A 26,652-nucleotide genomic window follows, 5' to 3' on the forward strand; every position below is an offset into this window, starting at 1 on the left:
TCTGAAACTTCCTGCTCCCAAGGATTCCTCTCTCCCCTTAGGATTTCCTAAACATTGTCTTCTTCTGTGTTCTTAAGTTGAATTAAATAATCTCCACATGATTCAATTACTAGTATGAAAGTCTTTTGATCCATATCATTCACATATCCTCTCTCCTCAGGATTATTTTCATTCAATAAACATTGATTGAGGGCAGGCAGACTGTGTGCCTGGCATGGGTGCCAAGCAGAGAACAAGACGGACTTGGCACTGTCTCCCCAGAACTTAGACTACAGTGTCTGTCTTTATGGTTTGTGATAGTTAGTAAGAGACACTTCTAGCCGTCCTCAAGTATCTATTCTTTCCTTTTCTCATACTAAAAGAATAGCTGCTTGTACTGTGTCCATGTTTTTCCAGAATACTGAAGGCAATTCCAGATAATTGGTAATGTGATAACTTACAATCTATTTTTTTTATGTGGAAGTGATACATTCTTAAAGGAGTAGCTTATCTTTTTCTCCTTTCTCCAATTTACTATTACAGTAAATATGGCATGCCATCTTGGACCTTAGCTTGACCCTGATAGTTGGAAGAATATACAAGATGGGGCCTGTGCCTCAGTTCTTTAATGGAACAAATCTACCCTATTACATGTGAATGACTAACACTGAGATTTATGTAAGATATTTGTGTATTTAAATTATTTACAATAATGATGCAATCTTTGTTCTATTTCTCACAGATGAACCTAATCTTTCTTAACTAATACAGTTACTCTAGCATTATACCAAAGGCAAGGGTCATAGATTGTAAGTAATTTTATCCCAGGAATAAAAGCAGCGTGGGTGCAAGATAAATGCTTATCCAACTCATTTAGTAAGTAAAAGAGTATTAATAGTACTGGATATCAAGGAATAAAAACAGCACACCATTCAAAAGTGCTTGGTGATTGGAACCCTTGTCAGCAAGAGGTCAGTCTGGAACCAATGGATAGTTTGCAGCATGAGGGCCTGATTCTGCAGGAACAAGAGGAGTCCACTCCATCAAACTAATGGATTAGAGAATGCTGTTGGTAAAGGAGAGGAAAGCCCCTGTGTCCTACTGATTAAGGAACACAGGAAGTAATGTTCTTGAGAAAGATCATTCTGCCAGATGAGTGGTTGCCAAGAATGGTGTAGGGAAGTGACATCCCTGGCTTCGACCACAGGGACTCCCCCGATTCACTAGATATGTTGAAGCAAACCACTCAGTCTTTCTGCACATCATCTTGTACATATGAAAAGTGAGTATGATTAATCTTAACTTTCAAAATTCCTGTAACTATCAATGAGATCAGGTATGTAACACATATGTAACAACTTTGTATAGACTCTTAGTGCATGATAAGTATTGCTTGAATTTTATTTTTATTATGGAAGTAAAACCTTGGACTGGTGTCTGTACAGATTTCTGATAGTGGAAGCCCCATGGGATCTGCTAATACTATCCTACATTTTGTGCCATAGAAAAATATGGAAATCTCCCAAGGCCCCTGCTGTCATAAGCATGCTTTGATTAAACTTGAGAGAAGGAATGAATTTGTGCTCTTATTTCTATTGTGAGGCCCTTTTACTTTTGTAGATCACCATGGCGTCTGGACCCATTATGCTGGTCCCACTGTGTATGGTGGAAAACAAAAATGAGCAGCTAAGGGTGAACCAGAAAGCCTTGAAGATTCTTCACAAGATTTCTCGGCCTGTAGTGGTTGTGGCTATTGTAGGGCCATATCGCACAGGAAAGTCCTACTTGATGAACCGTCTCGCAGGAGAAAACCTTGGTGAGTGAGGTCTCCTGGAAGGGCTGTTTACTTCAATCAAACTCTGCCTCAGTTTGTCACTGAATCTTCAGGGTAACAGGGAGGGAGAATCTGAATCTCCTCTCTAACAAATCTAATTCTCACCAGCAAAATTACAGCCTTGTCAATGTGTCCAATACTTTGATTTACACCTGTCATTTCAGCTTCCTGTAAAAGGGACATCCTTCATTTCTAACTGTTCAGGACCTGAGGTCTTACAATGATCTTTGCCCTCCCATGATATTTTCCTTTCCACTGTCTTATTCTTATTAACTAGTCATGTCTTGAGGCTCTCTCTGGACTCCAAATCTCATTATGACTACCACACCAGTGCTTTTTTTTTTTTTTTTTTTTTTTTTAACTCTACCTCAAGCAAAATAATATTTTCTCAATTTACTTTTTCTACTTTCTTCCAACCTCTCTCTTCAGTTGACTCCTCTCTGTTCTTAAAACCTGCTATTCTACTGAATTGCTCTTTCTCTTTCAATGTATACCAAAGACCCCATCTTTTCTGATTCAAAATGTGTTTCTTTCCATCCATCCCCGTCCCCTGCTGGGCATCATCTCTCCTGTTTCACCAACCTGCTCCTAGAAACACTTTCCTTCTTTGTCATCTCTGTACCACACTCTCTTGGCTTCTTCCTATCCCTGAGTCTACTTCTCCGTCTTCTCTTCTCATTCATGGGCTTTACCTCAGAAGGACCTTTAACTTATCTCCAGTGCCTTGAAAATAACAGTAACTTAGTAAATAATTGTTCGATAAATTGCTTTGTCTATTCCTCAGATGATGAAAAGGACTTGATCCAATTTTTATACCTGACTTCCTTTTGAAGTCAGGATGGTTGAACAGCTAAGAATCAAATCTTCCTCATGTGTAGTGTGACTTCTCTCATCCAGTGCACTGGTGGGCCACACAGACAGGAAGGCACATCTTTCTGCTGTGGGAAAAGGAATTAGAAATTATGAATAAACCAAATTTAAAATGTGTGAGAGGCTGACTGTGAAAGATAGAAGGTGATTATATGGCACAAAGTTATACATCCTCGATGAACAGAGAAGCATCATCTATTTTCTTTTTAATAAGTATTGTCATTATAAAGTAAAACATGAATACAAGCAACATACTCACACCCAGTAAAAACATAAATCTCCACACATACACATATATACTTATGGATATACTTGCTTATACTTAATAAATATGTGAAATATATAAAATCAGAGAAGCACTATCTTGCATCATGGGCTCTTATGATTCTTCAAGTGTGATTTTGTAGCTCAGGAGAGTCTTGGATATCTGCTGAGAGTGTAAGTTGCTCTCTGCTCTTCCCTTGCAGGTTTCCCTCTGGGCTCCACAGTGCAATCTGGAACCAAGGGCATCTGGGTGTGGTGTGTGCCCCACCCCACCAAGCCAGACCACACCCTGGTCCTCCTGGACACCGAGGGCCTGGGCGATGTGGAAAAGGTGAGGCAGTCTCAGACAAATCTTTTTTATTCTGATATTTCTTCTTAGCTTTCTGTGATACTTTTTACTTTAACTTCTGTGTTTCATTCTTGAAATCCCAAAATTCTACTCTAGGGAATGAAACTTATCTCTTTGAATTGATATCATATAATATGATATGTTAGATAAAATTGTATTCCTGAGAACTGAATTGAATAGTTTGATCCATTATAGTAAGTCTTTATGGAGCAGTTGAGCTACAGAGTCTTAGCCAAGTACTATTGATGAAGTATAGATCCTGCTCTCTTAGAGCCTTCAGTCCTATTGAGGATACCATGTATATAATAAGTCAGCTTGAATACCATGTGATCACTGCTTGGGTGTGAGTAAACCAAATAAGTTTCCTAAAAAGCAGACTAAGAGTCAGATACCAATAGGCAGGAGGTTTTTTAATTGGGGTTTTAGTTTGCTTATCCTTATAGGGTAAAATTAATGATAGCGTGTCTCTTTCTTTTTCAGTCTCTCCCTCTTTTCCTCCTTCCCTATTTAAAGATTGATTTGGAAATAAGTTCTGCAATTCTGTAGGTTTCATTTTGTCCCAAGATTAAGTAGATATTCTGTCTTTGCTTATGAAACAACATACCAAAGTTACAGCCTTTGGGCCCAAACTGATTGTTCTAAGTCCAACTTGTTCTGATCTCAATCAATTACTTTTTAAATAATTAGAATTTTGGAAATGCAGTATATTCATAATATTTTTTCTTTTCCAAATTCCCATATTCTGGATTTGAATTTCAGGATTTTTGTTTCCTCAGAAGGGTAGTAAAACATATCAGAGTTTTACTACAACTGACTGCTGGCTTCTTCAGTAGTTCAGTCAACACAAAAGCAGCTTTGCCTCTCTTCAAGGCTCTTTGCCATCTTGCAACAGAGCTAGCTTTGAAACCCCATCTTCTGTACCTACCCTCGGCTCTGAGCCATCAGACCTAAGAACTCTATCTTCTGTTTGTTTGTTTTGCTTTTCATTTTGTTGCTTTTAAAAAATTTTAAATTTGTTCTAATTAGTTATACATGACAGTAGACTGAATTTATGCATTTTGATAAATCATACATAAATGAAGTGTAATTTCTCATTTTTTGGATTATACATATTATAGGATCACATTGGTCATGCAGTCATATATGTACATGAGGTAATAATGTCTATTTCCCTCTACTATCCTTCCTACTCTCATACCTCTTCTCCTCCCTTCACTCTCCTCTACCTAATATAAAGTAACTCTATTCTTCCCTATTGCCCCATATCAGAGAAAACATTTGACCTTTGGTTTTTTGGGTTTGGCTTATTTCGCTTAGCATGATACTATCCAACTCCACCATTTATCAGTAAATGCCATAATTTCATTCTTCTTTAAAGCTGAGTAATATTCCATCATATATGTATATATACACATATATATCATATTTTCTTTATCTATTCATATGTTGAAGGACATGAAGTTTGGTTCCATAGCTTAGCTATTGTGAGTTGAGCTGCTATAATCATTGATGTGGTTGTGTCACTGTAGTATGCTGCTTTTAAATCCTTTGAGTGTAAACTGAGGAGTGGGATAGCTGGGTCAAATGGTGGTTCCATTCCAAGTTTTCTGAGAAATCTACATACAACTTTCCATGGTGGTTGCACCAATTTGCATTCCCATTCACCAGCAATGTAAAGTGTAGCTTTTTCCCCCATATCCTCGCCAACATTTGCTGTTTCTTGCAATCTTGATATTTATCTTTCTGGTTGGAATGAGATGAAATCTTAGAGTAGTTTTGATTTGCATTTCTCTAATTGCTAGAGGTGTTCTTATTTAATTCCAATGTTGACTTGGCTTCTGCAAGTATTTCTATTTGCATACCCCTTCTGTTACATTCACATTTTATGAGACATTTAGCACTCAGATGAAATTTCCAGTTATATTCCATGTCACGCACAGTCTTTTCCTGCTTTCAGTTGCTTTTGTTCTTGTTGACACATTCATTATTTTTCTTCAATATAATGGTTATTCCTTCTACTTTAGATCCATTACTAATATGTAAACCCTTTAAAGACGTTATTATCTTTGTTGCATTTGTTTTCAAATTAATGTGTTATCAGATAATCATATAGATAGAAAAAATTGCTGTGTATATGTTAAATAAACAAGGTGAGCAACATTTTTAGTGGCCCACACATATGTAAGCTCTGTGGGTTTGATTTAAGTGCTCAGTGGTGATGAGCACAACATGTATTATGTAAGCCTCTTATTGTTAAGTGAGCATGTGGTCCCTTACTACTAAGCAACTAGTTGAACATCGGACCCTGCTTTTTCAACTTGCATTTCCATATTTCATCGCATTCAGAAAAACAAGGACCCTTTGAGCAAGGTATTGTTAGAATTCTTCCACACATGAGGAAACAATGCTAGTCACAAGAAAACTCCTTGCCAAAGTTGAGATTCAATTTCGTTTTCTTGGTTTTTTTTTTTTTTTTTTGGCATCAACACTGTGCTGTCTATAATAACAAATGAAAAATAACTGAACAAAAAACTGATTGAATATTGAAGAAAAAGACTGCTCAGTGCTTGTTTTAACATATTTTTCCAGGGTGACCCTAAGAATGACATGTGGATCTTTGCCCTGGCTGTGCTTCTGAGCAGCATGTTAGTGTACAACAGCATGGGCACCATCAACAATGACGCCTTGGAAAAGCTGCAGTATCCTTTGCAGTTTATTGGAAAATTGTGGAGAGAATGGAAGTCAAGCTGAATTCTTTCCCCAGTGACTGAGTTGCCTTTGGTAGAGCAGAGAGGACCCAGAGGAAGGGAGAGTATTCATAATAATTTTTTAAGGGGAACCTGGGAATTGTGACTGGCAGCTCCTTTTCCTTAGCCAAGTCCTAGTTATGTGATAGAACTCGCAGAACTAATTAGGGTGAAGTTTTCCCCAAGACTTGATGGAGAAGAAGATTCCACAGAGTTCGTGAGTTTCTTTCCAGACTTTGGACTGTACGGGATTTCACTCTGGAGCTGAACCTACATGGTCACCCTATCACGGAAGACGAGTACCTGGAAAATGCCTTGAGGATGATTCCAGGTATATCAGCATGATCTGGGAGGGGGAATGTCTAGAAAGTGTTGATGTCTGGTGAACACTGTCCATCATCTCTGGGGTTGCATTGAACCTCAGACTAGGTCAGGTCTATAGAAATGATAACTGGTCTCTGTATTGTTCCTCCTTGATAAGTTCTAGTGACTAGAGTTAACTCATCCAGTGAGAGTAGGGCATGAACATTACAAAGATTATTCCAAACCAATTTGCACTTAAAATAATCTGTATTTTAACATTAGGCACTAAACCTTTCAAGACACCTGACACTACTCTTTCTTATGCTTCTACCTTTTTGTGGAAAAACAATGAAAAAAAAGATGTACCAGTTAATTGTTAGTCATAGAATTACAGTGCAGAACCTACTTTGTTCAGTTATATTTATTCTTCTTTCAGACATTGTTTTAGTCAGATTTTTCACTGCTATGACTACAGGACCCTACCAGAACAATTGTAAAGGAGGAAAAGTTTGTTTGAGGGCACACAGTTTCATAGGTCTTAGTCCATAGAAGGCTGGCTCCATTCCTCAGGGCTTGAGGTGAGGCATAGCACCATGGTGGAAGAATGTGGCCGAGGAAAGCAGCTCACATCATGATGATCAGAAAGCAGAGAAAGAGAGAGAGAGAGACAGAGAGAGAGAGAGAGAGAGAGAGAGAGAGAGAGACACTCCACTTGCCAGATACAAATATATATCCCAAAGCTATGTCCCAAATGCCCACCTCCTCCAGTATATACCCCCTGCCTTCAGTTACCACTCAATTAATCCCATCAGGTGATTAATTCACTGGTTGGATTAAGGCTCTCGTCGCCTAATCATTTCTTCTCTGAACCCTCTTGTACTGTCTACACGTGAGCTTTTGGGGGACACCTCACATCCAAATCATAATAGACATATTAACTTTTTAGGGAGTGGCTAGTTATGTCTCCCACAAAAGCAACTTTACCCTCCAAACAGACCTAAACAGCCCCTTCCAGTTTAAACTTTTTCAATACTTCTGCCGTCTGCCAGAGCCTTCATTTGTGTTTCCCCATCATATCATTCTCTTCATCCTAGCACCTATTGTTGAGAGCAGGGTGGTATCTGTGCTGCTAACTGTCTCAAGGACAAACAGGACTGCTGGGCCCCTGTGCTTACCAAGGTTGTTAAGAGATATTTGTCCGAGGAATGTGCGGTTGCCTGGAGACCTTATCCGTCAAGGACGGGAGTGGGGCTTAGCCCCGACTCATCTCCTACATAGTTCACCCCTTCCCTCCTCCCTTCTTCCACTAGGACCGTTCAGTTCTGACAGGACCCAATGAAAATCAAATAGATTGGCCGGACCCAACCAGAGGAGGTTTAGCTGTTCAAATGTTAACCAATTAAAAGAACACTGTAAAACTGCTTGCCTTTGATTATAAAAACCCTGCTGACAAGGGCTCGGGGCCTCTCTTAGCGTCACTGGTTAAGGACGCAGAGGACCGGGTTCGAACTTGCTAATAAATGACTCTTTGCTGCTTGCATTGATCGTGGTCTCTGGTGGTCCTTGTGGGGTCTCGAGCCTTTGGGCACAACACTATGATGATACTATTTTCAGTTAATAAATTATTCTAATGTATTGCATTTAGGTGGGTGAGTGTCTGATAAAATAGAGGCAAATGATATAATTTACATTTTGGTAGTTTATAGTCTTCAGAGTTTATACGCAAACTAAATAATCCTATTTGTTGTTTGAATTCTTGACAGTGATTTAAGTTTTTCTTAAAAAGGTGTTATCTGTCTTCTTTTAGTTCTTGCTCTATTGTCTTTATTTGTGGCTTCTCTTCATTCAGTCTTATAGTTGGATGTCCACTATCAGTACTATTAGACCAGATACTGATATGTAACTATCTACCAGTTAAATCACTTCATGAAAATCTTATAAACTAGGTGCTGATCTTGGTTCAGTAGATACCAACCCAGGTTTCTTTACCTGGGCACATGCCTCCGACAATTCATTTACAGGGATACATCACTGATATGAGTTTGATTTCCACTGAGCCATTGAATGAATATATAAAATTGGATCTATAAGAAGACTCCAAGGAACAATAATTCTAAGTCATGATATGCTTGAGATGTCTTTTCCCTAGATTGTGCTCACTGTGACTCTGTTTTCTCTCTTCCTCAGGTAATAATGCCAAAACAAAAAATACTAATAAATCAAGGGATTGTATTAGGTGTTTCTTTCCAAACCGGAAGTGTTTTGTCTTTGACCGGCCAAAATATGAAAAGGAGCTCCTAGCTCATATTGAGGACGTGTTGGAAAATCAACTAAGTCCTGAATTCCAAGAACAATCAAAAAATTTCTGTTCCTACATCTTCACCCATGCAAAGATCAAGACTCTCAGGGAAGGAGTTGAAGTCACTGGGAAGCGTGAGTCTATTTTTCTTAAATGATATTTCTGTGTGGTCTAATATTTGTTGAATAATAGTACATGCTATTCAGTTTTTTATTTCTTTTTATACAGAAGTGCATAGAATATTTATCAATATTCATATACCACACGAAAATGTATATGTGTTCATGTCCTAGGACTTACAATTTCTTTACCAAAACCTCAAACATTATCACTGGTATTAACAGTTCTGACATACATGAAGGGCCTCATTTTGGATGAAATAGAAGTTACAGGGTTAAAAACAGATTGCATTGCCTTTTTTATGGGAGGTCCTGTGAAAAGGGAGACTACCTGGCAGTTTAAACCAGTCCAAAATAAATATTAACTTATGATTCCCTGAAAATCCTTTGAAGTCTTAAGAATTAGAAATAAGTAATTTTTAGAATACCCTACCTCATTAGTCTACCTGTTTATCTTATTTTTCTCTTCATGTATGTTAACAAAAAATAGTTTTTTTCCTGAAAAACATGATTATTTTATTTTATTTTTATCTTTTAAAAGAGAAAGAAGAATCACAATATTATGGTATTTGTAAATAATCACAATTACTTACTAATGGGACATGAGTTTGTGGAACCTGCCTAAACCTATCTCTTTTAGCCTCTCATCCACATTGACTTTCATGATCTAATTGCTTCCATCACAGTAACAATTTAAAATTCAACTTTGTATGAGATCATATTTTTAGAAAATATTTTAGAGCATTATAGTTAACATAGTAGTTTGGTTCATCCCAACAAAATCATACATGCTTGGAATTCAATTTCAGTTCATGTCTCCCCTCCTTCTTTTCCCATCTCCCTTCCCCATTCTCCTTCCTCTACTCTACTAATCTTCCTTTCGCTCACCTATTTATTTACTTTCGATTTGTTCTTTATATTTATGTATAAAGGTGAGATTCCCTGTGGTATAATTTTATATGTACTTAGTATGATTTTAAAAACTTCATTCCACATTTCCTCCTTTTCCCATCTCTCTTGTCTTCCTCTCAATTTCTTTTTTCTATTCTATGATCTTCTGTACATTGTTATATATTTAATCCTTCCTCCTTTCTTCCTTCATTTTGCTGTAGCTTCCACATATAAAAGAAAACATTTCATCCTTGATTTTGACATTTGACTGGCTTATTTCAGTTAGCATGATGTTCTCCATTTCCATGAATTTACCAGCAAATGATATAATATTATTTTATTTTTTATGGCTGAGTACAACTTCATTGTGTATATATATCATAATTTCTTAACCCATTCATCTATTGAAGGGTACCTGGTTTGATTCTGTAATTTGTGTGTTGTGAATTTTGCTACTATAAATATTGAGGGCTATATTGCTATAGTATGCTGATTTTAGTACTTTTGGATAAATACCAAGAAGTGGGATAGCTGGATCATAACCACGATGATTTTTGATGAAGGTTAATATTCAATGTTTTAAAATGTTATGCCCCAGAGAATAATTAAAATAAAGAAAAAATATGAAATTGTAGGTGTTGATAGAAAAAGTATGCAAGGCATATGTTTGCTTTTCTTTGTCCTTTGGGCTATAATTAAAAAACATCATAAACTGGGAGCATGAAACAACATAAATTTATTTCTCCAAGATTTGTAGACTAGGAATTCCAAGATCAGGGTGCCAGCATGGTGGAGTCTTTGAGAACTCTTCCAGGTTGCAGACTGCTCAGTTCTTGCTGTGTCCTCACTTGGTAGAAGGGACAATTTAACTCCCTGGAGTCCCCTGTAAGGACACTAACCCCATTCATTAGAGCTGTTCCCCATGGTCTAATCACTTCACAGAATGCACCATCTCCCCAATTCCATCGACTTCATTGTGAGAATTTCAACATAGGAATTTTGGAGGGATATAAATAATCAGTCCATTGCATTGTGTGTGGTTTTAAAAACATAATGAATTCAAGAAATAAATAAGCAAAATAAAGATACTGTGTCCACCTACAACTAAAAAAAGATTTTTTTAAAATCTAGGTTATTTCCGAGATGAGGAGGATACAAATCTTGGAATAAAAAAGTGGAATCTATCTCTTGAATTCTATTGAATGAGAACTTGACATTTTTATGTGTTTTTGACCTTATTCAGTGCTGGGGAGTTTGGTGGAGATGTACGTGGGTGCCATCAACAGCGGGATGGTGCCTTGTTTGGAGGATACAGTGACAACTCTGGTCCAGTGTAAGAACTCAGCTGCCCTGCAGAAGGCAGCCGACCACTACAGTGAGCTGATGGCCCAGAGAGTGGAGTTCCCCACAGGCACACTCCGGGAGCTGCTGAATGTGCACGCAGCCTGTGAGAGGGAAGCCATCGCAGTGTTCATGGAGCACTCCTTCAAGGACGACAAGCATGAGTTCCAGAAGAATCTGGTGGTAATTCACCTTTGCTTATATTCTTCCTGATCTTGTTCTGGAATGAGGTTCTTATTTATTTATTTACTTATTTATTTATTTATTTATATTTGTGCTAGGGATCAAACCCAGGACCATAAACTTGCTAGGCAATCACCCCATCACAAAGCCAAAAAAACCCTTAGACTCCACTTTTTTATTCCAAGATTTGTATCCTTCTCATCTCGGAAATAACCTAGATTTAAAAAAAAAAACTTTTTTAGTTGTAGGTGGACACAGTATCTTTATTTTGCTTATTTATTTTTATGTGGTGCTGAGGATTGAACCCAGTGCCTCACACATGCCAGGCAAGCACTCCACCACCAAGCCACAACTCCAACCCCAATAAGCTAGATTTCTGTGGGTAACAAGACTCATCAGGCTACTAGTGTTCTCTTTAATTAAAGGCTGACACTTTTTGTTTTCCATTGCTGCAAAACAAATTATCCTGTACTCAGCAGCCTAAAATAGCGTGCATTCATTACCTCAGTTAGGTCAGATCCTCTCGCAGAGTGTGTGGGTGTTCTGCTCAGTATACCACAAGCTGAAATCAAGATGTGAAATGAACTTACTTCTCCTTTGGGCACCTGGGAGCACCTTTCATCTTCAAAATGCTAGTGATGCCTTCCATCTTTCCCTCCTTTCTAGTCTCTCTGATTTCCCTCCTGCCACAGCCAGAGAAAACTGTTTTAATGGGATGATATAGTTAGGTTCAACAGGGTGCAGTCCATTTCTTAAATGAATCCTGTGCAATGCCACATATTGTAAGCATAGGATTACTATCCATCATACTCACAGACCCAGGGACAATGCAGGATATGGACACTTAGGAAAGAACTCTCAGGTGACAGCTTAATTCTGTGACTGGAGGAACTGTCACTGAAAGTTTTTCTTTCAGACTATCTAGAACTAACCTTAATGTGACAAAATTCTCTTATTTCATATTGAGCAAATCCAGCTGGATTGTAATTTGCAAGTAGAAACAAACAAACAAATGCACTGATTACTAAATCCTCACACAATGAAACTGTCACCAAAAGAACTTGTAAAGCATTCAAAACTCTGCTCAGAACACACTTCACTCATTCCTGGGAATTAGGTGTGCCATGCATGTATTTTCATCTGTAGCAACCCACATTTTCTGAGGGAATTATACTTTCAACCATAATTAACATTTAACATTTTATGGGTGATAACTAGGGTTTACATTGCTATTATTCATACTATTACTAAATAAGTCAAAAAGTTTATGTCTTCCAACCCCATCATTTCACATATATTGAGACTGACCCTAAGGGAGATGAGGGATTTTTCAGAGTCACACAGTAAATTGGCGAGATGGGGGAATGAAGCACATCTTCTGACTCCTTTCCATGCCCCAGTCATCTCTGAGGCTGTCAGACTGCATTTTTCTGAGAGGATCCCTCTTGGACCTTCTTTATAACAACTTTTTTTTTTTTTAATTTTACTTCCCTACATTCCCCTTCCAGGACACCATAGAGAGAAAGAAGGAAGCTCTCTTGATGCAGAATGAAGAGGCATCTGTCAAATACTGCCAGGCTCAGTTGAAGAAGCTTTCAGAGCCCCTGATGCGAAGAATTTCAAGAGGAGCATTCTCTGTTCCTGGAGGCCACAGTCTCTACTTAGAAGAAAAGAAGAAGGTGGAACTTGGCTATAAGCAACTGCCCAGGAAAGGAGTGAAGGTGAGGAATAAGAGGAGGGGGGATGGCCAATAGGGTGTGGTCAGAAGGGCTGTGTTGCTCCTACTGAAACTCTAAGCTCACAGCACCATTTGTGAAGCAAAGGCAGAGAATGGCAATATGTTGACATTTATATAATTTTATATCCCCTATTAGTTAAATGCTCTTAAATAAACTGGAAATAGTTCTTCCCAGAGAACCAGGAATTCAGGTGAAACCAAACATTTCTTTTATTTATTAAAATAAAAAATTAAAATGTGTTTTAATTTTTTCTGATAAATACAAAAGATACACTATGAAAGAAATGACTTTGTTCTTGTGAGGCTTAGCATACTTCAGTTGGAAAAATAATACTCAATGGTGTATGGAGTGATAGGTTTATCATGTTAATGGTAACTGGTGTGTACTGATAGTAGCAGAGAATGATGATGAACATAGTTGTTAGGAAACATAGAATATTCTCTTCCCATACCAGGTACAGTTTTCGGTAATTTCCTTGCATCACCCACTTAATTCTCAGAATAATATAAAGTACATATTACTACCTTCCATATTTTATACTCTTGTGAAGTGTAGTGCATAGAAGGCCTAATAAGTGACCTAAGATCATACAATCAGAACTTATACGGCAGCCTTTAGAAACTCAGAATTCTTTTTTCCTTTTGGAATCCTCCTGCTGTTTTCCATGATGGCTGCACCAATTCACATTCCCCATGCAGTTCTACAAGGTTCTCTTTTCTCCACCTCCTCAGCAACATCTGTTGTCCTTTGACTCATTGATTACAGTCATCCTCACAGATGTTCTGTCATCTCATTGTGGTTTTCATTTGTGTCTCACTGGTATTAGTGACGCTGAACACTTTTACAAATATCTGTTTGACATTTGAATTTTTTTCTTTTTTTTTTTTTTGAAAACGTTTATTCAGGTCTTTTGCCCACTTTGTAATCAGGTTAGTTACTTTTTTACTGTTGAGTTATGATTTTCTAATATGCTTTATATGTTAACTCCTTATTAGATATATGGTTTGCAAATATTTTCACCCATTCTATACATTGCCTTTTCCATTCTGAAACAAGAGCAAATAGCCATCAAGTTCACATTAAAATACAGTTGAGTTAGAGTAGAATAGTGATTAGCAGCAGCTGAGAGTAGGGGAAGGGAGATACTGGTAAAATATATAAACATGCAGCTATAGATGAGTAAGTGCTGCACAGCTGATATACAAATGTGACTGTAGTTAAAATAATCTATTGTGTACATGAATGTTACTGAGAGTAGATTTCATCATTCTTATGACAATGGAAAATGTAACTATGTGATGTGACCAACTTGAAAATTGGCTTGAGTGTAGGAATTATTTAACAATGTAAACATATATCAAAACATCATATTATATACCTTTGATGTATATAATAGTCAATGTCAACAAAACTGAAAAGAAACTCAGAAGGCAGCCTAGAAAAGATTCATGGTAGAGGAGGTAGAAGATACAAGTCAAAGAAACTGTAGATATGATCCTAAATAAGAAAGGTTAGAACAGATCCAGGCAGAAGAAAAAGGATGTGCAAATATCACAAACAATGGAGGGGTTATGTGTTTGTAGAACTGTCTCCACATCTGACTGGGGAGGTTGGTGGGCAGTATTCATGGGAGAGGACAATGGGGAGCTAGGAAGAGGCTGCACTAGAGGGTGTTCATTTCTCACCAAAGAACATGGACTTTTGTTGTGTCCATAGGAGGATAGGAATCACTATGGTATCCTAAGAAGGATGCAAAATTTGAAAGTCCATTTTGTGATCTATTGAATAACAACTTCCTCATCAGAAAACCAGATCTTTATGCCTGGTGTTTTTGTTCCTTCTTGGTTCCCCAGGCAAAGGAGGTCCTTCAGAGTTTCCTGCAGTCACAGTCTGCCATAGAAAAATTCATCCTGCAGTCAGACAAGGCCCTCACTGATGGAGAGAAGGCCATAGCAGGTATAGAGGGGGCTGCAGCTCTCAGAGGGTGGGGAAGGTTCCTGCACAGGCCTTGACTATCTGGACAGAAAAACGTTCCTGAAACCAGAAACTTTTTCCTGCTATGGCGCACATGCTCTGCTACCTCCGAGAGCAATAGGGAGGCCAGATAATGAGTTTTCTATCACATTTGGAAATGTACTCTGGCTATCACAGGTAAAGGAAGGATTTGGATATCCCTCTTGCCTTTTCTGAAATCAGTTTGGTTTGAGAACCTAGGATGATAGAGCCCAGGCTTTACTGTTTTTTTCTTTCCTCCGTTTCTGAAACAGTTGAACGGGCCAAGAGGGAGGCAGCTGAGAAGGAACAGGAGCTGCTAAGAGAGCAGCAGAAAGAGGAGCAGGAAGGGAAAGAAGCTCAAGAGGGAAACTCAAAAGAATACATTGCTCAGTTGGAGAAGAAGTTGGACAGGAAAATGCAGAACCATTTGAGAAGGTTTGAATGGAATCTAGAGCACAAGCTGAAGGTGAGTCTGGACAGGGCCTGGCAGTGCCTGACAGATAATGCTTTGGTTCCTTAGGAAGGGAAAAACCAACATGTCAAGCATGGGCATGATTCCAATGGGAAACTCAAAAGGTATGTGTCCCACTAACTCCTCACATACACCTGAATCCTCCTGAAGTCTGTAAATCTATGTGACTCCAGCACCTTGTATACTGATAGAATTCAGAGTATACAATGTCCCCTAGGGTGATGGATTAAGGTTTGTTGAGATTATAGGATGGTCTTACTGTGTCCCAGTTGAATAGTGATCCTTAGGATTCATGGCACAACCATCAAAGAGAACAAAATTAGATTCATCTGGATGCATGTATCACATTTGATCTGATATAAAATGGAAGATGTTTGAAAGTTCTGAAATTGCTCCATTTATTTCCATAGCCTGATTCTTCCTCTATAACTAGAATAATTTAAAGTCTTTGTCCCAACCAGGAGCTTAATAACCTGTGTTCTGTGCTAGGTATTTCCCATTATTTGTTAGAAATTCAAAGCCATGCTATTTCAGTGGAACCAATAATCAATTAGATTTCAATCTGCATGCCAAGAGGAATTATTTTCTTAGAATCTTAAAAAATTATGAATATGGACATATATTAATTGCACAAGTTAATGGAATTCACTATGATATTTCCATATGTGGATAAACTGTGCATTGATCAGGTCTGTAGGCCCTTCCTCTACCCTTTTCCTCTCTTCCTTCCTCCCTCCCAGCCCCATTCCTAGTCCCTAATATTCCCTCTTCTACTTTCTTGTCACTGTTTCTACATATGAGATGTTTACCCAGGAGTGGGATAGCTGGATTATGTGGTAAGTTCTAAGTTTAGATTTTTGGGAAAACTCCATACCATTTTCCACAGTAGCTGTACTACTTTACATTCCTGCCAACCACATTGAAGTGTTCCTATTTCCCCACATCCTTTCTAGCATTTGTCATCATTATTGTTTTGACAATAGTCATTCTAACTGGAAGGAGATATAGTTTGAGGGTAATTTTGATTTGAATTTCCCTGATACCTAAAGATATTGAGCACTTTTTAACCTATTTATTGACCATTTGTACTTCTGTTGAGAAATATCTGTTTAGATTATTTGATCATTTCTAATTGGATTACTTGGAAATTTTTTGTCGAAAACTTATTTATTGCTTATGGATTTGATAAAATTTCAGGTCAAGGAAGACCATATATTGAGATTCAATGATTCTATAAAAGAATAGGGTTACGGGCAATGCTTTCATGAAAAATGTTGATTTTATGCAATGTTTTGCCTGGTATTTCGTGGAAGTTATGTTTAAAGGTTTGAACTGGAAAACCATAAATTTATAAGAAAACAGCTAAGTAGTTGTTCCTTATACTCCTTCTTGGCTTTGAGAAATCAACATCAAGCACTTTGGCTCACATATCAGGCTAGGAGACTCATTTTCATCAGGCAAATGCTTCTCAAGACTACCGCCTCCTGCCCCTGATGTGATTGTGTTTACACTTCTGCGGGTCATGTTTGGTCTTGCAGCCTGGTGGCTCTAAATCAGACATTTGTTATTGCAGAGTAAAATTATCCCCTGAGATGCAAGTTCAGACTTACCATTCCTGTGAGCTAAGTAAGCTTCAGGCAGTGAGTTGGAAAGGGCTTAAATATATGAGATATTAATTGTTAAGTGCACAGAGTAAGTCTTAGGGTTCAAATTAGTAACCAAAATAAACTTGTATATTATTATTCCTATTTCTCAGGTACAAGAATGAGTAATCCTCCTTGAATCACAGCCTCCAGCCATTGTGTGAACTATATTCCTCCCTGAAACCCTCTTTTCCCTACCCTGCCAACCCTGTTGTTGTCACCTGTCTCTGTGTGATTCTTGGGAAGGTAGCTAATAAAGAACAAAGCTACACATGCATATTGTGAAGAAGTGTCAAGCAGTGAAACAGGTTGGATAGATAATAAAAAATTGAATGGTGGCCTCAGAAAAAGCCATTGGCAACTGCCTTCTGTGATGTTTTGGCTTACATGTCTTAGTTATCTGGGGCCACTGTAACAAAGTACCATAGATCGAGAGACTTAAACAACAGATATTTATTTTTCACAATTCTGGAGCCTGGAAAGTACAAGATCCAGGCACTGGCAGATCCAGTGTCGGATAAGGACCCTAACCTACTTTGCACGTGGTCATCTTCTGGCAGTCTGCTAACATGGTGGAGGGAAATGGAGATGGGGGATGAGAATCTCTCTCATGTCTCTTCTTTTAAGGGCACTAATCCCCTTCATGAAGCCTGTGCCCTCATCTTCTGGTCACCTCCAAAGACTCCAACTCCTAATTCTAGCACATTGAGGATCAAAGTTTCAACATGAATTTTGGAGGGACACAGACATTCAGTCCATATACATTTTACTTAACACAAACTATGTTGCTTTTTTGTACTTTGTTTTTCATATAATATATCTTGAACATATTTTATGGAAATATTAAAATATCAACCTTTTTCTTATAAATGGTTGTGTAAAATATTAACATATTAATATCCCTGTAGCTCTGTGTGTGTGTGGTGCTGGGATTGAATCCAGGACCTCGTAGATGTTGAGCAAAGTGTTCTGCTACCGCGCCCCCCCCACCAAGTCCTGATACATGTAATGTATTTTTTTTTATAAATTTTTAATAATACATATATTTTTAGTTGTGGATGGACAGAATACCTCTATTTTATTTATTTATTTATTTTTATGCTGAGGATGGAACCCAGTGCCTCACACATACTAGGTGAGCACTCTACTACTGAGGCACAACCCCAGCCCTCACGTCATGTGTTTATTATAATTTATTTGATCACTCGCCTGTCACTGGCTTTAGGTCTTTTCTAATTGTGTGCTATTGAAAGGAATGTCACAATAGTTACTTTTGTACATATATCTTTGTTTACATGTGAGTTGCTTTAGGATAAATTCCTATTAATATGAAGTTGCTGGATCGATTTGAATTTTGATAGGTATTTTCAAATGGTTCTCCTAGTGAGTCATATTCCCAGTAACTGAAGGAAAGTTTCTAACAGTGTAAATGAACTTCCAAGTGTTTGCCAATGGACTATGTAAACAATGGTATCTTTTAAACTTGCCTTTATTTTCAAGTGAACTTGATCACATTTTCATGTTTTAAAACCATTTGTATTTTATGTGAATTACTTGATAGTTTTGCCTTTGAGTGTTGTCTTATAAAGGTTTCTATGAAGAAATAAAGAAAATTTCTGTTTTTCATTCAAAAAAAAAAAAAAGATTTTGGGACCTTTGTCTAGTATGAGAAAATTGTATTTATTTGGGTTTGTGTCCATGTCCTCTATTCTGTACCATTGATCTACCTGTCTATTTTGGTACCAATACCATGCCGTTTTTGTTACTATTGCTTTGTAGTAGAGTTGAAGATCTGGTATTGAAATACCCCCTGCTTCGCTCTTGCTACTGAGGATTGCTTTAGCTATTCTAGGTTTTTTATTCTTCCAGATGAATTTCATAATTGCTTGCTCTATTTCTGCAAGGTACATCATTGGGATTTTAATTGGAATTGCATTGAATCTGTTTAGCACTTTTGGTAGTATAGCCATTTTGACGATATTAATTCTGCCTATCCAGGAACATGGGAGATCTTTCCCTCTTCTAAGGTTTTCTTCAATTTCTTTCTTTAGTGTTCTGTAGTTCTCATTGTAGAGGTCTTTCACCTCTTTTGTGAGATTGATTCCCAAGTATTTTATTTTTTTCCATGCTATTGTGAATGGGGTAGTTTTCCTAATTTCTCTTTCTGAAGATTCATCACTTATGTATAAAAATGCATTGGATTTATGAGCATTGATCTTGTAACCTGCTACTTTACTGAATTCACTTATGAGTTCTAAAAGTTTTCTGGTGGAATTTCCAGGTTCCTCTAAATATATAATCATGTCATCAGCGAACAGGGATAGTTTGAGTTCTTCTTTTCCTATTCGTATCCCTTTAATTTCTTTCGTTTGTCTGATTGCTCTGGCTAGAGTTTCAAGGACGATGTTGAATAGAAGCGGTGAAAGAGGGCATCCCTGCCTTGTTCCAGTTTTTAGAGGGAATGCTTTCAGTTTTTCACCATTTAGAATGATATTAGCCATGGGCTTAGCGTAGATGGCCTTTATAATGTTAAGGAATGTTCCCACTACCCCAATTTTTTCTAGTGTTTTGAGCATGAAGGGATGTTGTGTTTTATCGAATGCTTTTTCTGCATCTATTGAAATAATCATGTGATTCTTAACTTTAAGTCTGTTGATATGGTGAATGACATTTATTGATTTCCGAATGTTGAACCAACCTTGCATCCCTGGGATAAAACCCACTTGATCGTGGTGCACTATGGAGAAAAGATAGCCTCTTCAACAAATGGTGCTGGGAAAACTGGAAAACCATATGCAATAGAATGAAATTAAACCCCTATCTCTCACCCTACACAAAACTCAACTCAAAATGGATCAAGGACCTCGGAATCAGACCAGAGACCCTGCATCTTATAGAAGAAAATGTAGGTCCAAATCTTCAACTTGTTGGCTTAGGATCAGACTTCCTCAACAGGACTCCCATAGCACAAGAAATAAAAGCAAGAATCAACAACTGGGATAGATTCAAACTTAAAAGCTTTCTCTCAGCAAAGGAAACTCTCAGAAATGTGAAGAGAGAGCCTACAGAGTGGGAGAATATCTTTGCCAACCATACTTCAGATAGAGCGCTAATTTCCAGAATTTATAAAGAACTCAAAAAACTCTACACGAAGAATACAAATAATCCAATCAACAAATGGGCTAAGGAAATGAACAGACACTTCACAGAAGAAGATGTACAAGTAATCAACAGATATATGAAAAAATGTTCAACATCCCTAGTAATAAGGGAAATGCAAATCAAAACTACCCTAAGATTTCATCTCACCCCAATTAGAATGGCGATTATCAAGAATACAAGCAACAATAGGTGTTGGCGAGGATGTGGTGAAAAAGGAACACTCATACATTGCTGGTGGGGTTGCAAATTAGTGCAGCCACTCTGGAAAGCAGTGTAGAGATTCCTCAGAAAGCTTGGAATGGAAACACCATTTGAGCCAGTTATCCCACTCCTTGGCCTATACCCAAAGGACTTAAAATCAGCATACTACAGAGATACAGCCACATCAATGTTCATTGCTGCTCAATTCACCATAGCCAGATTGTGGAACCAACCTAGATGCCCTTCAGTTGATGAATGGTTAAAGAAACTGTGGCATATTTATACAATGGAATATTACTCCGCAATGAAGAATGATAAAATTATGGCATTTGTAGGCAAATGGTCGAAATTGGAGAATATCATGCTAAGTGAGATAAGCCAATCTCAAAAAACTAAAGGACGAATGATCTCGCTGATAAGCGGATGAGGACATATAATGGGGGGTGGGAGGGGCTAGCATTAGGTTTAGGGTTAGGTTTAGAGTTAGGCTAAGGAGAGCAGTAAGAATGAAGGAAAGAAAGACTGTGTAGAGGGAAAAGAGGGGTGGGAGGGGTGGGGGCGAGGGGAAAAATAAAATAAACATCATTACCTTATGTAAACGTAAAAAAAAAAAAAAAAGATTTTGGGAGTTATTAATTCAATGTCAGAAGAATGGGCCACAAAGATTTTCATGCAAGGTTCCTCTTTAGTGTCGTTTCCTTTGCTGTGCAGAAACTTTTTAATTTGATGTAATCCCATTTCTCAATTCTTGCTTTTGTTTCCTCTGTTTTTGTAACACTATCTAAAACATCATTGCCTGTGACAATATCTTAAAGTATTTCTGATATTTTCCTCTAGTAGTTCCTGAACTTCAGGTTTTATACCTCAGTTTTGATCCATTTTGAGTTGTTTATTGTACAGGATGAGAGATAGGGGTCAATTTCATTCTCTTACATCTGGATATTTAGTTTTCCCAGGACCATTTGTTGACAAGTCTGTTCTTCCTTCAGTGTATCAGTTTTGGGTACCCTCATTGAGAATCAGTGAGGGGAAGGTGTGTGGTTTCATTTCTGGTCCTCTGTTCTATTCATTGGTCTACATGTTTGTTTAAATGTCAATACAGTGCGGTCTTTGTTCCTATGCCCCTATAGTATCTCTTGAAATCAGGTATTGTGATGCATCCAGCTTTGCTCTTTTTACTCAGTATTGTTTAGCCTATTTAGGGTCTTTTGTGCTTTCATATGGATTTTTTTTTTTTTTCTGTGAAGAATGCCATTGGTATTTTGATGGCTATTGAATCTGTAGATCACTTTGCTTGTCATAGCATCATAAGTTCTGTTAGACAAATGCTAAGGTTACAACATCAGAGTGAAGATAAAGCTATAAACACCTCTCTAATTTGGTCAATAGTAGGTGATAGGGCTAAATTAGTAAGAATATCTAGTAACCTTCTTGCTGCTATAGAAGGAAGCACTCAGAAGTCTGAGGTGGAAGAATTGCAGGGCTGAGGGTTGCCTTGATAATCCAGATAGACCCTGTTTCAAAGCAGAAAGGAATAGGGGTTGGGAAAGCACTTCAGTGGCAAGATCTTTTGGGTTCAAGTCCCAGCTCCATAAAGAATAAAACTAAACTAAACACACCCATTTATCCAAAAATTAATAAATAAAACAAATGGAGGTTGTTGGGAAGGAAGGTGGACAAACCAGTATGAGATACCAAAGAGAGAGAAAAGAATGACCAAAAGGTACAAGAAGAACCATACCTCAACTACTTCCAGTGACTACAACCATAGATTTAATTCAATCTCCAGGAGTGGTCAGTATGCACTGGCTACTACTCCTCCATTTCCTTCAATATTTTATTTCCTTTGTGGCTATTTTGAATGGGATTGTTTTCCTGATTTCTTTTTCATCAAATTCATTATTGATGTATAGAAGAGCTACTGATTTTGTATCTTACTACCTTCCCAAATTTGTTTATTGGTTCTAAAAGATTTTTGGTGGAGTCTTTAGGTTTTTGTGTGTATAGAATCATTATTTGTATATAGACATGATTTTTTCTTTTCCTGTTTGTCTTTTATTTCTTTCTCTTGTCTAATTGAAATGGCTAAATTTTCTAGCACTGTGTTGAGGGAGAGCAGTGAGAGTGTATACCCTTCTCTTTTTCCTAATCTTAGAGGACATACTTACAGTTTTCCTTCCTTCCGTTTGATGTTGGCTATGATTTGTTATATATTACCTTTACTATGTTGAGGTATGATCTCTCTAAACCTCATTTATTCAGGGCTTTTATCATGAAGGTGTATCATATTTTATCAAAGGTGTTTTCTGTATCTATTGAGATGATCATGTGATTTTTATCTTTAATTTTATTTATGTGATGAATTACATGTATTGATTGGATATGTTGAACCATTCTTGAATCATCAAAATAAAATCAACTTGTCATCATGTATGAACATTTTACTGTGTTGTTGAATTCAGTTTGCAAGTATTTTATTGAAGATTTTGCATGTGTGTTTATCAGGGATAATGGTCTACAATTTCTTCTTTTTTTGGTGTGTCCTTGTCAGATTTGGTAGCAGTGGAATGGTGTCCTCAAAGGAAGAGTCTGGAAGGGTTCCCTCTCTTCAATTCAGTGAAATAATTTGGTGAATCATTGTGTTAGTTCTTCAGAAATTTGGTAAAATTCAACAGTGAAGCCATCCAGTCCTGAATTTGTTTTTTTTTTGAGGGGAGGGAGGGGGGAAGACTTTTTATCATTGATTCAAATTGTTACTTGTTATTTCTCTATTTGGTTTTTTATGTCTTCATCATCATTCTTCTTCTTTTTCTTCTTCTTCTTCTTCTTCTTCTTCTTCTTCTTCTTCTTCTTCTTCTTCTACTTCTTCTTTTCTTTTTTTGGTTTGCTTGGTTATTTTTGGTACCAGGGATTAAATCCAAGGGCACTTACCCACTGAGCCATACCCCCAGCTCCACCGCCCCCCTTTTTTTTGGTGCTTGGGATTGAACTCAGGGGCACTCACCACTGAGCCACATCCCCAGCCCTATTTTGTATTTTATTTAGAGACAGGGTCTCACTGAGTTGCTTAGCCCCTCACCATTGCTGAGGCTGACTTTGAACTCACAATCCTCCTGTTTCAGCTTCCCAAGTCTGGCATCTGTGAGAAACCACTTGCAGCTCCCTTTTTTCAGAGGACAGGTTCCCTGATCAGACGATTGTAGAGGGTGACAGCTTCTGCTTCCATCAGTTTCAGAGCCTGCATTCCCACAGCATGGGACTCAGTGAGTTTTTGTCAGAGTCAGTCCCCCGAGTCAAGACCCTCTCACAAAACAGTCACCCACTGAAGCAGTACAGTGGAAAGTCCATGAAGTCCCAGAGATGAGAATATGCAGGAATCTGAGCCCCCCTTGAGCAGTGCAGGTAAAAGGACCTTTCTCAAGATGACTTCTGGCTTCAGCCCCTTGAGAGTTTGTTGGGAGAAGGAATGGACTTCTCCAGAGCAAACCTAAAGTGTAGACCCCAGGCCTTTTTATCTATTTACTGTATGTCTGCAACGTATTGGCATGTGCACTAATGGAGCTCACTGGGACCCTTTAACCTCACTAAGAGACTTCCCAACACCTGACCTCAGTGCTTGGCAGTAGGGACTGGGACATTGTGTTTATCTTGCTATGCCATTGTCCTGAGATTCTGTGTTCACCAGATGTCCATCTCTCTGTTGCTGAACTCCCCTGCTTTCCTAGGGCTACTCACCTCCACATGCAGCTCCACAACTGTGACTTTGTTTCTAGCCCGCAGAGGAGAAGGCAAATCCTGGGTGCATACATTCTGCAACCATATGATTCATGGCATTCTCTGGGCTGGAAAAATACATTTCTCTAACACAGCCAGGTAGTGCTGAGATTTAAAAGTATGAACCATGGATTGTCCCATTATCCAGGTCCAAATGCCTAGAGACATCAAAACACTTTCTAAGGGGGTAAAGAAATAGACACATGTGAATAACTGCCAAGGCCAGCATGACTTAATTTAGAAACCAGTGATGGGGGATTAGGAAAACACACAGCATTAAAAGGGAAAGCTGGGATCAGGTGGGACACTGATCTCTGGTTGAGAACAGTGACCCAGAGCTGGCTCGACACATTTATTATATAGGTTTTATCATCAAAAGGTTATTTGTGGGAAGTTTCTTCAAAGTAGGCAGGCTTGAAGCTCACAGCACTGATGAGACATTATGGTTATCTTGCTATGCTCAGAATCCTTTATCCCTGGGAGCTAGTGTCTGAGTTTCAAGATCAAGACTGTAAACTCTGAACCTTTGCACAGAGTTTCCTTGGGCAGGGTATCACCATAGCAACTGGGCAAACTTAGTCTTGCAATTTTGCACAGGGAGTTCCCAGTGCAAACAATGCACCACAACCATTAGGCAATCAAAAATCTTGATCCAAATCACTGCTCCCCACAATTAAATGCTGAAGTTGTTCAATGCAAAACTTTGGCTGTTAGTAATGGGATTTTCAAAACTGAACTGCTGCTCTTTTACAGATCCAAGAAAAACTTCTGAGCGAAGGATTTCAAAAGGAAGCTGAGAAGCTAAGAAAAGAGATAGATCAACTACGAGATGAACTAGAGGAGAGCAAAACCAAAAAACCTTCACTGAACCTTCACTGATCTCACAGATCCTTGATGTAGTTTCCTCTGTGTTAAGGGTAGGAACTGAGGCTGAAGCACTCTGGGATATAGTAAGGAATATATGTGATCTATTACAAGGGAATTCTAAGGAAATAATAAAATGAGGCTTCTTATTTTAATTGCATAATACTGTTGCTCAATATTTAAGTATACATTTCATAGCAGTTTAATTCATGAAAAATTTAAATGAAAAGCAATTTTCAAATAATATCAGGGACTGACATCCCTAGAAATATACCTAATTTTAACTGAATTAAATAATTTAAAGAAATGGGAAACAAATGAGAATATAATGAAATCATTCCTAGAGAAGTTTTGAGTTTTGAGGAAAGCAAGAAGATAAATGCCGATGAAGTAAACATTTGCAATTTGCGTTTCAGACATGGTGATATCATAACTAATGATGAACTCTTATGAGAAGAGACAAACAACCACATTTTCTAAAATCAGCAGAGATATGGTAAAATTTTTTATTTTACTGATAATAAAGGTCATGCAAAGTGAAATTATTAAGTTTGTGTTTCACTTCATTTATGGGTAGGAAGAGTAATTTTGCCAGGACCCTGAGGTAACAATGGTTTGGTGAAATTGGTGACCTCTCTTATTTGCTATTGAGATTGTGAATGGTTGCTATTATACATTAAAAATTAGAATGTCGATATCTCTGATCTAGCAGTTCCACATTTAATCATTTTTCTTATAAACCTATTTACCCAAGATGAAATGGACATTGTTAATGGCATATTTGTCACAGGATAATTAAAATGACAAAAGACTGAAAAACAAAACTTTAAAGTCCCTCAGTCAGTGTTAATGTTTTGATCTTATATATCTCACAGAAGTTCATGTTTTGAGATCATGATATACAATTCAGAAAGGTTTAGAGGTGGAGTTTTGGGCACTGATGAGAGTTGTAATCCATTTGATGGATTAATAATTTAATGGACTACTGTTAACTGTAGGCAGGTTGTGCATGCCTGGAGGACATAGGTAATTGAGGTCATGCCCTTGTGAATTTTATCTTGTCCCTGGCTCCTCAGGTGTCCTCTCTCTTTCTCTTGGCTTCCTGGCTACCATGAGCTGAGCAGCTTTTCTCTGCAATACCCCCTGCTTCGTTCTTGCTACTGAGGATTGCTTTAGCTATTCTAGGTTTTTTATTCTTCCAGATGAATTTCATAATTGCTTGCTCTATTTCTGCAAGGTACATCATTGGGATTTTAATTGGAATTGCATTGAATCTGTATAGCACTTTAGGTAGTATAGCCATTTTGACAATATTAATTCTGCCTATCCAGGAACATGGGAGATCTTTCCATCTTCTAAGGTTTTCTTTAATTTTTTCTTTAGTGTTCTGTAGTTCTCATTGTAGAGGTCTTTCACCTTTTTTGTGAGATTGATTCCCAAGTATTTTATTTTTTTCGATGCTATTGTGAATGGGGTAGTTTTCCTAATTTCTCTTTCTGAAGATTTCATCACTTATGTATAAAAATGCATTGGATTTATGAGCATTGATCTTGTAACCTGCTACTTTACTGAATTCACTTATGAGTTCTAAAAGTTTTCTGGTGGAATTTGTAGGCCTAGAGC

The 26,652-nt window shown here is 37.8% G+C and overlaps 1 pseudogene; it reads left to right on the top strand.

The window, feature by feature from the left end:
* The window catches only part of LOC124989128 (guanylate-binding protein 4-like), a 41,832-nt pseudogene extending 16,288 nt beyond the window's left edge, over positions 1–25,544 (top strand).
* Positions 25,545–26,652: the final 1,108 nt, after the last annotated feature.

The sequence above is a fragment of the Sciurus carolinensis genome, chromosome 1, assembly GCF_902686445.1.
Source record: "Sciurus carolinensis chromosome 1, mSciCar1.2, whole genome shotgun sequence".
NCBI lineage: Eukaryota > Metazoa > Chordata > Mammalia > Rodentia > Sciuridae > Sciurus > Sciurus carolinensis.